The following is a 12,967-nucleotide window of genomic DNA, read 5'->3' as shown; positions in this document are numbered from 1 at the left end:
TGGCCCAGCAATGACTTCTGCCACCTCCCACAGCACTCGTGGGTGCATTCCATCAGGGCCCATCGATTTGTGGATATCCAGTTTACTTAATGGATCTCTAACTTGATCCTCCTCAGCCAAGGGGAAGTCTTCCTTTGTTCAGACTTTCTCAGTTACCTCCAAAGTCTGGGACTCCTGAAGGCTGGCCTGAGCTGCAGAGACTGAAGCAAAGAAGGCATTCAGCAACTCCACCTTCTCTGCATCCTCTGTCACCAGGGCCCCTGTGTCATTCAACAGTGGGCCCACATCTGCTCTAGTTTTCCTTTTACCTTTGATAGATTTGAAGAAACCCTTCCTGTTGACCTTGACATCCCTTGCCAGGTTTAATTCCAAGGAAGCCTTGACTTTCCTCGTTTCATGCCTGCATACTGTGACGGCATTCTTGTAATCTGCCCAAGTGGTCAGTCCCTTCTTCCACGCACTCTAAACTTCCTTCTTCCACTTGAGCTTTTCCAGAAGCTCCCTGCTCAACTACGAAGGTCTCCTGCTTCCCTTGCCTCTTTTCCTCTTCTTAGGGATGCACCCATCCTGAGCTTGGAGAAAGTGGTATTTGAATATCAACCAGCTCTCTTGAGCCCCCCGACCTTCCAGAGCCCTAACCCGTGGGATTTCTCCAAGCAGTTTCTTGAAGAGATCAAAGTGAGCCCTCCTGAAGTCCAAGGCTGCAATGCTACTTCTTGTTTTGCATGTATCACTCATGATCCTGAACTCTATCTCTTCATGATATCATGTTCATCTGCTTGGTGGTCGGAAGGCTCTAAAGAGGGATCTGGACAGGTTGGATCAATGGGCCAAGGCCAATGGGATGAGGTTTAATAAGGCCAAGTGCCGGGTCCTGCATTTCAGTCACAACAACCCCAGGCAACGCTACAGGCTGGGGGAAGAGTGGCTGGAAAGCTGCCCAGCAGAAAAGGACCTGGGGGTGTTGGTGGACAGCCGGCTTAACATGAGCCAGCAGTGTGCCCAGGTGGCCACGAAGACCAACGGCATCCTGGCCTGTATCAGGAACAGCGTGGCCAGCAGGAGCACGGAAGTGATGGTGCCTCTGTATTCGGCACTGGAGAGCCCTCACCTCAAGTGCTGTGTTCAGTTCTGGGCCCTTCACTCCAGGAAGGACATTGAGCTGCTGGACCGTGTCCAGAGGAGAGCCACCAAGCTGGTGAGGGGTCTGGAGAACAAGTCATATGAGGAGAGGCTGAGGGAACTGGGCATGTTTAGTTTGGAGAAGAGGAGGCTGAGGGGAGACCTCATTGCCCTCTACAACTGCCTGAAAGGAGGTTGTGGAGAGATGGGTGTTGGCCTCTTCTCCCAAGGGAATAATGACAGGACCAGAGGAAATGGTCGGAAGTTGCGGCAGGGGAGGTTTAGATCAGATATTAAGAAGAATTACTTTACTGAGAGGGTGGTCAGGCACTGGAACAGCCTGCCCAGGGAGGTGGTGGAGTCACCATCCCTGGAGGTATTTAAGACACGTGTAGACGTGGCACTTCAGGGCATGCTCTAGCGCCCGAGATTGTTGGTTTGTGTCTGTTTGTGGGTGGGTGTGGGGTGTGGTGTTGGGTGTTTGTTTTGTGTTTTTTGTTTTTTTGCTTTTTGGTTTTTGGGGGTTTTTTTGTGGTTGGACTCGATGATCTCAAAGGTCCCTTCCAACCAAGAAGATTCTGTGATTCTGTGATGGGGAGGCAGCAGCCCTCCCTGTGCAGCGGCTCCGGTCCGTGTATGGGGCCTTCTGCTCCCTTCAGGAGCCAGTCGCCTGTGGCAGTGACCCATCTTTTATCCTTTACTGCGGAGGGTTTGATGAGGGGGGTGGTCCGACTAGACCTCGAGGACACCTCCAAGCTGGAAGGACCGTCATCCTCATGGCTGTCCCGTTGCCCTTGCAGAGCACTGTCCCTGCTGTGCAACGGCATCTGGGAAGGTGGGGTAGTGGCTGGGCAGGAACCTCTTGCCATTGCCCCCTCTCCTCCAAGTCAGCACATTCCGTGGGGCGGAGAGAGGAGAGGGAGTTCTCTGGAGCAGGGGCTCTGTCTGCCTGCTGGGTTTCTATCCCGGGAGGCCGGCTGCGACTCCAGGGATCCGTCTCTCTCTCACATCCCCTGATGGCCCTCAACCTGCTCCCCTCCTCCCTGAGCTCCTTCCCTAAGTGGAGGAGCTCCTTTCCCGGGACACAGCTCCCACAGCCACCCACAACCTGCTGGTTCCTGGCACAGACCACTTTCCCTGGCTTTGAAAAGCCCCCCAAAGAGCCCCTTGAAGGCCCTTTTCGCCGCAATTCCCTTCCCCAGTGGGGACTCACCTGCACTGGAGCTGAGCTCCTCAGCAAGAGGAGACCAGTCCTTCCCTGGTCACAAACAGCAGGTCCAGCTCCTTCCCTCCTTGGCTCCCTCACCAGCGACACACACCACCCCACACCACACCACCAGTGGCCAGCACAGGCCCGTGATGGGGATCCCCACTGACCTCTGGGGTCCCCAGTGAGGGGACCCCAACACTGCTGGGGGGCAGAGGCTGCAGTTTGCCCGCACGATGCCAGGCTGTGGTGCCCAGCGCATCCGTGCTCCCCTTATATAGTGGGGCAGGGAGACACGCCCCCCCCCTTTGTGACATCACGGTGCAGTCAGAGCCCCCCTTTGTGACATCACGGGGCCTCATGAGAGGCTGGGACATTGTCACGTCCCACTCAGTGCCTGTCAGCCACCACCAGCACAACAGTGGAGATGTTTGCAGCCATGGCCATGGGGCAGAGTATCAGGAATAGCAGGAAGAGAGGAACCCGCAGCTCAGGGTGACTGCTCAGTCCCAGGATGGTGACCTCCATGATGGGTGAGAGCTTCCTGCAGGCTGAAGTCTCCATGGAGGGCTCTAAAGGAATGAGTAACACCACCCAAGGGCAGATAAAAGAGTAATGCGAAAAACCTAAGAAAATAAAATATTAAAAACCAAAAAAGCCCTCATGAGCATGATTCTGGCAACAGCAGTGAGAAAGACCCTGACAGAGTGGGGACTTTCCAGCAGCGGCCAGAAGGGTGGTCCAATTTGTTGAGACAAGTCCCTGAGCCCCTGATCTATGGGGAGGTGTCTGAGGAGGGCTTTGGGTTAGAGACCAACTTTGGCAAGAGCTATGGGACACGGGGTGTCAGTGGGTGCCAGCATGAAACCGCTCTGATCTTTAGTGACAGCGGTGGTGAATGGGGTGTCAGAGCCCTGTCTGTGTGCACCCCCACTGCACTGGAATCAGTAGAGACCAATCAAGGGGTTTTTTTCTTTTTATAATAGTCCGTGTGTGAGCCTTTGTGCAACACTCACAGCTCCCACCCAGCTCCAGTTACTTTGGGATACGATGGTTCCCCTTTTCTACCAGGAAGAATCTCAGTGTGAGGACATCCCCCAAGGCTCACACGTGCACCCAGCACAGCGTGAGGCACTTGTCCCCTGGGAAGCTTTCTCTGCTGGTGCTCGGTTCCTGCTGTGGGTGAGGACCATCACAGCCCATCTCCAAGCACAGCCCGGCCAGGATCTCCTGGGACTGCACAGCCAGGCCATGGTGACCAGCTCCAAGCGGAGACACACACGGCAGGTCCCTGCATGGGATCCCAGCAGGACACATGGAGACCCCCAACACCCAGCCCACAGAGACTGTGGCAACGCCTGTCGGCTGAAACTGTGCTGGGGAGCGTGGGGCAAGAGGAGGAGACCTCCTCACTGGGGCTGGACAAGCCCCACTGCCCAGCATGGCCCCACAGCCCTGCGGTGAAGGCACCACACAGATCAGGGTGTGTTCATGAGGTGGGGAAAGGTCCCCACCAGCACAGTCCCCTCCCCATTGCCCTGGGGCAGCTTCCCCAGGATGGCCAGGGAACATGGCACAGACCAGCTCCTCTCTCTGCCCCTCTCATGATTTGCTTCCTTCTCCAGGAGACCTGGCTCTGCCCCACATGCCCACTGGAGCAGGGCCTCACCCGGCATGGTCACACAGCTCCGCTGCCATTGGGGCTTTCCTCTCCTGGGACCTTCCCAGCCCAGTCCAGCCCCTCTCTGGCTCTCCCCCACCTCCCCTGCCCTCTCCCAGCCCAGCCCAGCAGAACCCCCCAGTCTGGGCTGGCCCCACAGCACTGCTCCCCACAGGGTGCTGCAGAGCTCTGGGCACTCCCCCCACAGCCCCAGCCCCTCTGAAGGGCACAGCAGCTGCTGGGGGCAGAGAGGGCTCTCAGCCTCCCCGTCCCCCCGGGGCTGGAGCTGGCCCCAAGTGCCAGCAGAGGCCACTCACTCTCTGCCTCTCCTGCATTCAGCTGCAGGGCATCCCCAGCCCAAACTGCCTTTGCCCCGCTCTGCCTCCCCGCCTGCCCTGCTCCCCAGGACAGCAGGAGAGTCCTGGCCCTGGGGCTCCTCAGGCAGCTCCCGCATCTCTCCAGTCTCCCTTCCCTCTGCCTGATGCATCTTCACTGCCTCCCACTGCCCTGCACACTCCTGCTCTCTGGGTTCCTGCCTCTAGTGCTTTATCCTGGGGGGGAATTAACCTCTGAGAGTGTTTTCACATTCTGTGTCTCCATTCACTTCCCAACCCAGAGTGCATGGAGTGTCCCCATCCTCTCCTGACCCCTCCAGATTGCTTTCCACATGGACTGACATCTGCCATCAGACCCATCATACCTGGGACAGCCTGAGGAAGGGGACTGGGAGCTCATGTACTGATTCTAATGCCCCTGGACATGAAGAAGAGAGCTTTCATCTAAGTTCTCTGTATCCAACAGATTCCAGTGATGCTGTGAGATTATTCCCACAAATACAAGGAGAGAAAACAAGGTGGAAAGACACTTGGAAAGTCCAATTCCTTTGGATTTTCCTTAGCTATAACTCTATCAAGGAGAGTCAAGTCTTCAGACACCGCATTTCAAAGGTCTCCTTTTATTTCAGAGATGCCGTTATGGAGGCAAGAGGTGACTCCTGGTTCTTCAGGGATCAGACACAACGGGACAGAGCCTCAGAGAAGTGCTATGAATCCAATCTGTTACCTCTAAGTAGTATGATCAGTGAAAGAAAAGCAGAGGCTTTGTCTATAATAAATTCAGGGCACTCTGCAGCAAAGAAGAAGAAAATTACTGGTGATAGTGGAAGATCCATTGAACAGTTTTCTCAGGGCGTCCCTGAGCTCCTGGTTCCTCATGCTGTAGATGAGCGGGTTCACTGCTGGAGGCACCACCGAGTACAGAACAGCCATCATTAGGTCGAGGGATGGGGGGGAGATAGAGAGGGGTTTCACATAGGCAAATACCGCAGTGCTGACAAACAGGGAGACCACGGCCAGGTGAGGGAGGCACGTGGAAAAGGCTTTGTGCCGTCTCTGCTCAGAGGGGATCCTCAGCACGGCCCTGAAGATCTTCACATAGGACACCACAATGAACACAAAACACACAAAGAATAAACAGGCACTAAGGACAATAAGCCAAACTTCCCTGAGGTAGGAGTGTGAGCAGGAGAGCTTGAGGATCTGGGGGATTTCACAGAAGAATTGGTCTATGCCATTGCCTTGGCAGAGGAGTATTGAAAATGTATTGGCTGTGTGCAGGAGAGCATTGAGAAACCCACTGCCCCAGGCAGCTGCTGCCATGTGGACACAAGCTCTGCTGCCCAGGAGGGTCCCGTAGTGCAGGGGTTTGCAGATGGCAACGCAGCGGTCGTAGGACATGACGGTGAGAAGATAAAACTCTGCTGAGATCAAGAAGGCAAAGAAAAAGACCTGTGCAGCACATCCTGAGTAGGAGATGACCCTGGTGTCCCAGAAGGAATTGGCCATGGCTTTGGGGAGAGTGGTGGAGATGGAGCCCAGGTCGAGGAGGGAGAGGCTGAGGAGGAAGAAGTACATGGGGGTGTGGAGGCGGTGGTCACAGGCTATGGCAGTGATGATGAGGCCGTTGCCCAGGAGGGCAGCCAGGTAGATGCCCAGGAAGAGACAGAAGTGCAAGAGCTGCAGCTCCCGTGTGTCTGCGAATGCCAGGAGGAGGAACTCGCTGATGGAGCTGTCGTTGGACATTTGCTTCCCTCGGCACACAGGGGTCTGTTCAAAAAAGGAAAAGAGAGCGAGGAGTCAGGACAGACACCTCTGAGCAGAACCTCTTCCACTTGTCACACTGAGCTCCCCCAAATGACCTCTGTCCTTCCAGGGAGACCTTGGTGCAGATCCTGGCATGATCCTTGGTTGGTGCTGGCTGAGGGTGCAATGGGGAGCAGGGGACTCTGCTGGGGTTTCCAGAGGAGTCAGTCGTGCTGTGCAGCAACAGGCAGAGAGGAACCAGGAGTGGTCGCAGGTTACATCTACCCCCTGAGAGGAAAGAGCTTCTGACCATTGTCACTCCCAGGTCCCTTGGATGCGGAACAGAGCTAAGAGGGTGTGTGTGTGTGTGTGTGTGTGTGTGTGTTTATTTTTCTGCTGTTGCCCCTGTCCCACCTGAGGAGTCATTTCTGAAGGCAGAAATCCCTGGCATTTTTGCTACACTACAAGTGCTGTTTTGAGAGTCCTGGGAGGCAACAGGACAGACCCTCAGTGCAGAAGGAGGAGAGCTGCTCTCTCCATCACTCCTGCTCTCAGCTGCTTTGTGCTGGAACCCCTTTGGTCTGGAGGATGATCCCATGGAGAGCAGAGGAGTCCAGTTCCAAGTGCAGATCTGCAAACTCCCCTCCCCAGTGAGGATCTGTCAGCTTTTGGATGCCCAGAAGATGGGGTGTCCTTAATGGGGAGGTAACGTTACCCCCACCCCATGGACTGTTCTGCCTGGAGACCCACAGGTTAGAAAAGGGCTGGGGGCACCATCAGCATGGCAGGACCTGCAGGGTCAGTGTCTGAGCTTCTGCTGAAACCTTACTATGGTTCAAAGGACCCACAACCATTTATTGCCATTTAGACAATTATTCTAACATTCTATGATCCCTCCCACCCAAGAAGGGAATTGAGAAAAAAAAAAACAAAGGAAACCCGGAGGTTGAAATATAGTGTATAAGACGACTAAATAATTAACATAAAAATACAAAAGAATCTATATCCTTCCTCATACCAATATAAAATATCCAAGGTTTATACTCAGCCCCTGGCTGCTCACCCACCTTCACACCCTGCACCATCCCCAGCACAAGGCACCCATCCTCTCCTGTCCCTCTGAGGGTGCTGCAGGGAAGCCCTGCTCTGGAGCACACCCTCATCCTCCTCTGCACTGCAGAGAGAGCCCAAAGGCTGTGGGCGATGACAGATTGAGGAGAACCCTTCAGGATCTGCAGGGCCGTTGCCCTGCAGCCCGAGACTCACCGTGGAGAGGGCTGTGAAGCTTTGTCCCACCGTCAGCTCTCAGCTCTCCTACCACTCCCAACTGCCTTGAACCTCTCTCCGCATTGATCCTCTCATCCTCGCGCCTGAAGCTCTTCCCTCAGCCCTGCTGCGCTGGCTAAAACTGTCTCTCTGCAGCTCTGCCCGCTTGCCAGGAGCTGCCTCTGTCCCAAGAGCCCGGCCCAGCTCAGCAGCAGAGGACCAGCCCGAGGCAGTTTAATGACCCCTCTGGTGGGTTTCATACCGAGCCCATGAACCTCAGACACTGAGAAGAAGTGGAAGAAACCTCTCAAGAAGTCAAGCTGTGACATCATCTCCAAAAGAAACACTTTCTGGGACCCGTGTTCATAGGTCCCAGTGAGGACCATTCCCAACAAAGCCTCCCCAGGGGCTCGTTAGAGCAGAAAACTGGAGGCAATAGAGACAGGCAGGTAAAGGACAATTAACGGTGGCTCTGATGCTGAGGAAACCTGACTGTGTCCCATTAAGGCAAAGGGCCAGGCTCTGACCCCCAGCCCCTGGGAAAGGAGATCTTGTCCCTCCCACCTGGCCCAGGGCTCTTCCTGGGGCAGTGTGATGTGGGGATGTGCAATGCCAAGGGCAGGACACTGGCAGGACCCATCTGGGTGGGGCAAGGAGGTCAAGAGGTCTTCCTGAGTGAGGTTAAAGGACCTTCTGGTAGGCCTTGGTGGCAGAGACAATAGCCATGGTGACAGAGAGGTCACCTCTTTTGGGGGATTTCAGCCTTGTCACGGCCCTCAATGGTCTCCACCACTGTCTGTCCTACAGTGTCCCACACCTGCACCTCTGTCTCTGAAGGCACCCAATTGTCTTTTCAGTTTCACCCCAACAGCTCACTACCCTTCCTGATATCTCTCCATCCTCTCTGGCTGTTCCTGGATCAAAAAAGCCATGGGCTGGTCCAGCCTCCCTCTGATTGCTCTCTTGGACCACAGCACTGCCCTTGGAATGACATCTCCTTGTCTTCAGTTCTAGCCTCAACCTCCCCAGACACACTTTGTGACATCCTTCCTTTCCCATGGTTTTTTTTTCCATTATGAAGAAAAGCTCCACCATCTCTGAAACCCCCCTTCAAGCAGTTCCAGGCTGTGACTGTGATGCTCTGAGCCTCCACTTCACCAGGCTGGAGAAGCCCATGTCCCCCAGCCTCCCCAGAAAGGGGCCTCATGGCCTTGAGGCCATGAATCCCTTCTTGGCAGAGCTCCTCTGGACACTCCCCAGTCCTCCCCACTTGTCTAGAACAGGAAGCCCCAAAGAGGGCCACACGAGTCCAGAGGTGGCCACACCGGGTTTCAGAGGAGTGGGATGACAGCTCCCCTGGGGTGGGTGACCCACGCTCCTCCTAACGCAGCCCCACATGCAGCTGCCCTTGTTCCTGGTGACCGTGCACTACTGGCTCCTATGGCATCCCTCGGGGTGCCCAGGCCCTTCTCCTCAGGATCCCTGCCCAGCCAGTCAGGTCCCGGGCTGCCCTCATCTACGGGGTTATTCTTTCCCCCGATGCAGCTCTGGCCGCTTCTCTGTGTAAAACTTCTAGAGGTTCTGTTGCCCAAATCCCAGGGTTTCTCAAGGTCCCCCTGGACTGAAGCTCCATTTTGTCAGCTGTCCATATTAGCGTGCAGATGGTTACCCTGATGGTGGTGTCCCTCACAAGGGAACAGCATGGGGGGCTCCAGGGCACTACAAATACTCAAAGGTGCTGCTACTTTAATGCAATTTCTTTCCAATGCAGGGTTAGCCATGGTGGCCATCTCAGAAACAGCTGCAAAGCCACAGCCAGTGAGGAAAGAGGGAGCAGAGGTGGGATGTTTGTATTGGACAGTGCAGTGTTTCGTGGGTAGATGGTGTTTCTTCACACACCACAGGGAAGAGCATGGATCCGCCTTCTTGAGGACCTCCTGGTAGTCATAGAAAGGTCATTTTTAGTTCTTCCCAAAGCCCTCTCTTGTCACAATTGAACAACTTCATCTCTCTCAGCCTTTCATACTGATAAGTTCAACCTTGCAAATGCTGCCTGAGAGGGTGAGGGCTCTTCCAGTCCTACTGGATTTTACTGGATTTCCAAGGGACTTCAGGGATGTTGGAATATCATCACCCTCATGTCATCACTTCCTGCATGTGTCACTCTCATTTGTCATCCTCTTGCAAAGCACAGCTCTTGCAGGCTGTCAGGAGAGCCTGTTCTGTCTGGACAAGCTGTCACCCACAATGACACACTGAACTTCCAATGTTCCAGGCCCTGGTGGCACCATGAGACCACTGTGAGGGTCTGACTCAAGGGTTTCCATGCCTGGTGCTGACCCACATGCAGATGAGGAGTTAATGGCTGCAAGAACCACAGCAGCCATCATCAGAGACAACAGGTTTATCATGGGACTGTTCAAGTGTGAAGGGAGCTTGGGACGTCTCTAGACCAACCTCCTGCTCACAACAGGGTCAACAATGAATTCACCACAACTTCCTTCCAATTCACTTTGTCCAGGAGAGTCCTGAAAACCTCTTCTGAGGACTTTGCAAGACTTTCCTTGGGGAACTTCAATCTTGCTCTATGTTGCTGCCATCTAAGGCTGGTCAGAGCAGACCGTGATTGCTGGAAGCTGCTGGCAAGCTCTCGCAGCTTCTAAGGAGTTCTGTCCTTGATGAAAGGGGGCATTGCTGAGAGGCTGCTGAAGCTTGTTCATCCCTTGGACTATTAACCCTGACTTCTTTTCCACTAAAGAACCAATGACCCTGTCCCAGGAGACCTGGAAGACATGAAGCTTTCTGTTCACTAATTTTACTTTTAGCTAAGCCTCTTCTAACTCTCTGAAATTAACAGCATATTGGGCAGAAACCTGTTTGTTCTCAGCATGGTAAGACCAATGTTTACAGCTGATGCCAAGGAATGGTGTGCAGAGAGGCTCTTGCTTATACTTATTAATATAACAACCAAGGTCAGCTCATGTCGTTATTTGCCCCGTTGGAGGGTCAGCAGTGGAAAAGCGTAGAGGGGTCGCACCTGTGGGAGGAGGGGACAGGAGAGGTGACCCCAAACCGACCAACAGGGGATTCCATCCCATCTGCCTCACGCTCAGTATAAAAGCTGAGGGATCAAAGGGTCAGTCTCTTTCTTCAACGGCGACATCCTAGGAGGACCCTGTCTGTTCATCTGCCTTTGATCCCGAGACGTGTTCCTGACTCCTGATCCGGAATCCAGTTTGCATCCATCACTGGGTCCAGTCTGGGACTTCCCCAGTGCCTGGAGGTGACATGATCATCATCCTGGGATCTTAATATGGTTTTGAATATACTGTATCTATTTCATTATTTTCTTTTTATTTTATTAGTAATATTTCATTAAAGTAGCTTAGGTTTTGCTAAACTCTAAATCTCTTTACTCTCTCCCTCTTCTGCTCAGAGCGAGAGGTGGGGGAGAGCATCTGTCATCTCGTCATGGGCCAACCTGGCCAAACCATGACATGAGGCCACGTCTGGAGTGCTCTGTGTTGATTATAGCAAATTTTGTTAAATCATTTTGATAATTGGCAGATGATTAATATTGTGAAAATCATACAACTTAACCCTGTGTTAATATATCTTACGTTGCTGCCACCTCACAGTTGCGCAGGATCCTAAATGAACATTAGCAACAAGACGTGACATGAGGAGAAAGCAATGTCCCTTGAAGGGTAGTGCTGTGGTGCCTGAGGTCAGCCAGAGGGAGCCTGGATCAGGGCAATGCTCAGTGTCCCAAGGAAGAGGCAGGGAGGAAGAAGAGTTGTCAGTAAAGGCAAGGGGATGCCCCAGCAGGAGCAAGGGGAGGACATAGGTTGGACGTCCACAGCCTGCAGGTCTTTGTCCCCGTGGCTATGGCTGTTGTCTCTGCTACCAAGGCCGGAAAGAAGACATGTTAATCTCATGGAACGGGGGCCTCGTTGCTTCCTTGCACCCCCCGCCAGGGAGGCTGGGAGGTGGCTATCGTGGTCCTTCCCTCAGGGGCAGAAAGCCCTAATGAGCCACATCTCTTTCGGAATTTCACTCAGGGCTTCCAGACTTGTACAGCTGATTGGAGAGGTCTCAGGAGTCTACTTAAAGCGGAAGATTTCAATGAGAACTATAAATGAGAAATTCATTTTTCATTTTGAGAGGGGATCTTATTATTTTTTCAGAAGAAGCGATAGCAGCTTTCTCCAATCGACATTGAACCAGAGGGTCTCCTAAGGAGGACCAGAGAGGCACCAACTGCCATCTCCTGGAGGTCCCCCCTCTCTGTACAACTTTCCCCCCACCTCCTCCACCCCACCATTTCTCTTGGGGGCCGCCTGGGACTTGCTTCCTTTTCCTACATCACACTTTGTCACTGACTCTGCAGCTGAATGTTACAGCGCCTTTGCACCAATTCCCACCTGATTTACCCTCAGGCTTGGCTGTAAATAGACACAAGACTCTTATTAATTTTGAACAACCACAAGTATGATATGACACAAATTAATAAAAAGAAGCAACACGTTCCTCGGCTGTGTTCCAAGTACGAACCTTGAATAAGGTCCACCTTCCTCAACTGGGGACCATAAAAGAAATATTTTAGAAGGATAGATCAGAAATGATAAATAAACACACCATTAGTGAGTCGGTTACAGAGATCATTCAGCAGACTCCTGGCAGACAGGCAAGCTTTTAGCTCCCTGAAGGTCAAAGCAGTGAGAGGTGACTGAAGGAACAATGTGTAAGGGGAGGACAAAACTCCTGAGGAGCCGGGAAAGAGCATATGGCCAGAGAGTCTGCTGAGAAGGTGTCTATGGACACAGCCCATTTAATCAGGAGAGGTGGGAATACCTGAAAACTGGTGAGATTAAGTGTAACAGAGTATGGACACTGCGAGTCATGGCAGGACCCATATTTATTCTTCTGCAGCTAATACATATCCTGAAATTCCCCAATTTGGCATGCTTTGGGGAAAATTTGTTGGTTTTGGTAGAAGGATTCAATCTTTTCAGCTGGTAAAAATGCGCTCATATTTTTTTAAATCTGGAAAAATTTTCTCAAGCTCTCAGGAAGAGCTCCAACATCCATTTTGCCTTATTCTTGGCTAAATTTTCAGCCCAGAGCCTTGTTCACCAACTCATGTCTCTGCTGATCTCCCTGCCCATCTTCCCGTGGTCACATCTACTCGGCTGGCTGTGCCGCCTCATCCCATGCCCACCTCTAGCGAATGAAATTAGTTGTTGTGGGGCAATATTTTACAGTAAAATGAAAAATCATTTGTCAGAGTGGAAAGCATTACTGAGTTATGACTGAGAAAGAAAAGAACCTGGGTTACATCATGTGCTCATTCACACCATTGCATTTAGTAAAACTTTTCCTCAAAGACAGTCTCTCCTCAAAGTCCCCCTGCAACCGTATGGAAATTGAGATGCCAGAACAAACTCATTCTGGTTGCCGCACACTAACAAGTTCCCAGCGGAAAGCCACAGAGCGTGGAGGCTGTGGAGGGCCATGGCAGGAATAACGAGTCTTAGAGGTTTGGAAGAGTCTGCTGAGGGCTGTGGATGGATGAAGCCCCCATCCCTGGGGGCTGATTAGAGCAGAAAATCAGAGGCAGTGATTTCAGGA

The 12,967-nt window shown here is 52.9% G+C and overlaps 1 pseudogene; it reads right to left on the bottom strand.

Annotated features, from left to right (window-relative positions):
* Positions 1-5,135: 5,135 nt before the first annotated feature.
* LOC141477843 (olfactory receptor 14J1-like) lies at positions 5,136-6,070 on the bottom strand (annotated as a pseudogene).
* Positions 6,071-12,967: the final 6,897 nt, after the last annotated feature.

This window comes from Numenius arquata, unplaced genomic scaffold (genome assembly GCF_964106895.1).
Source record: "Numenius arquata unplaced genomic scaffold, bNumArq3.hap1.1 HAP1_SCAFFOLD_86, whole genome shotgun sequence".
Lineage (NCBI taxonomy): Eukaryota > Metazoa > Chordata > Aves > Charadriiformes > Scolopacidae > Numenius > Numenius arquata.
The sequence above is the reverse complement of the archived record's forward strand: the minus strand, read 5'-3'. Positions and strand labels throughout refer to the sequence as shown.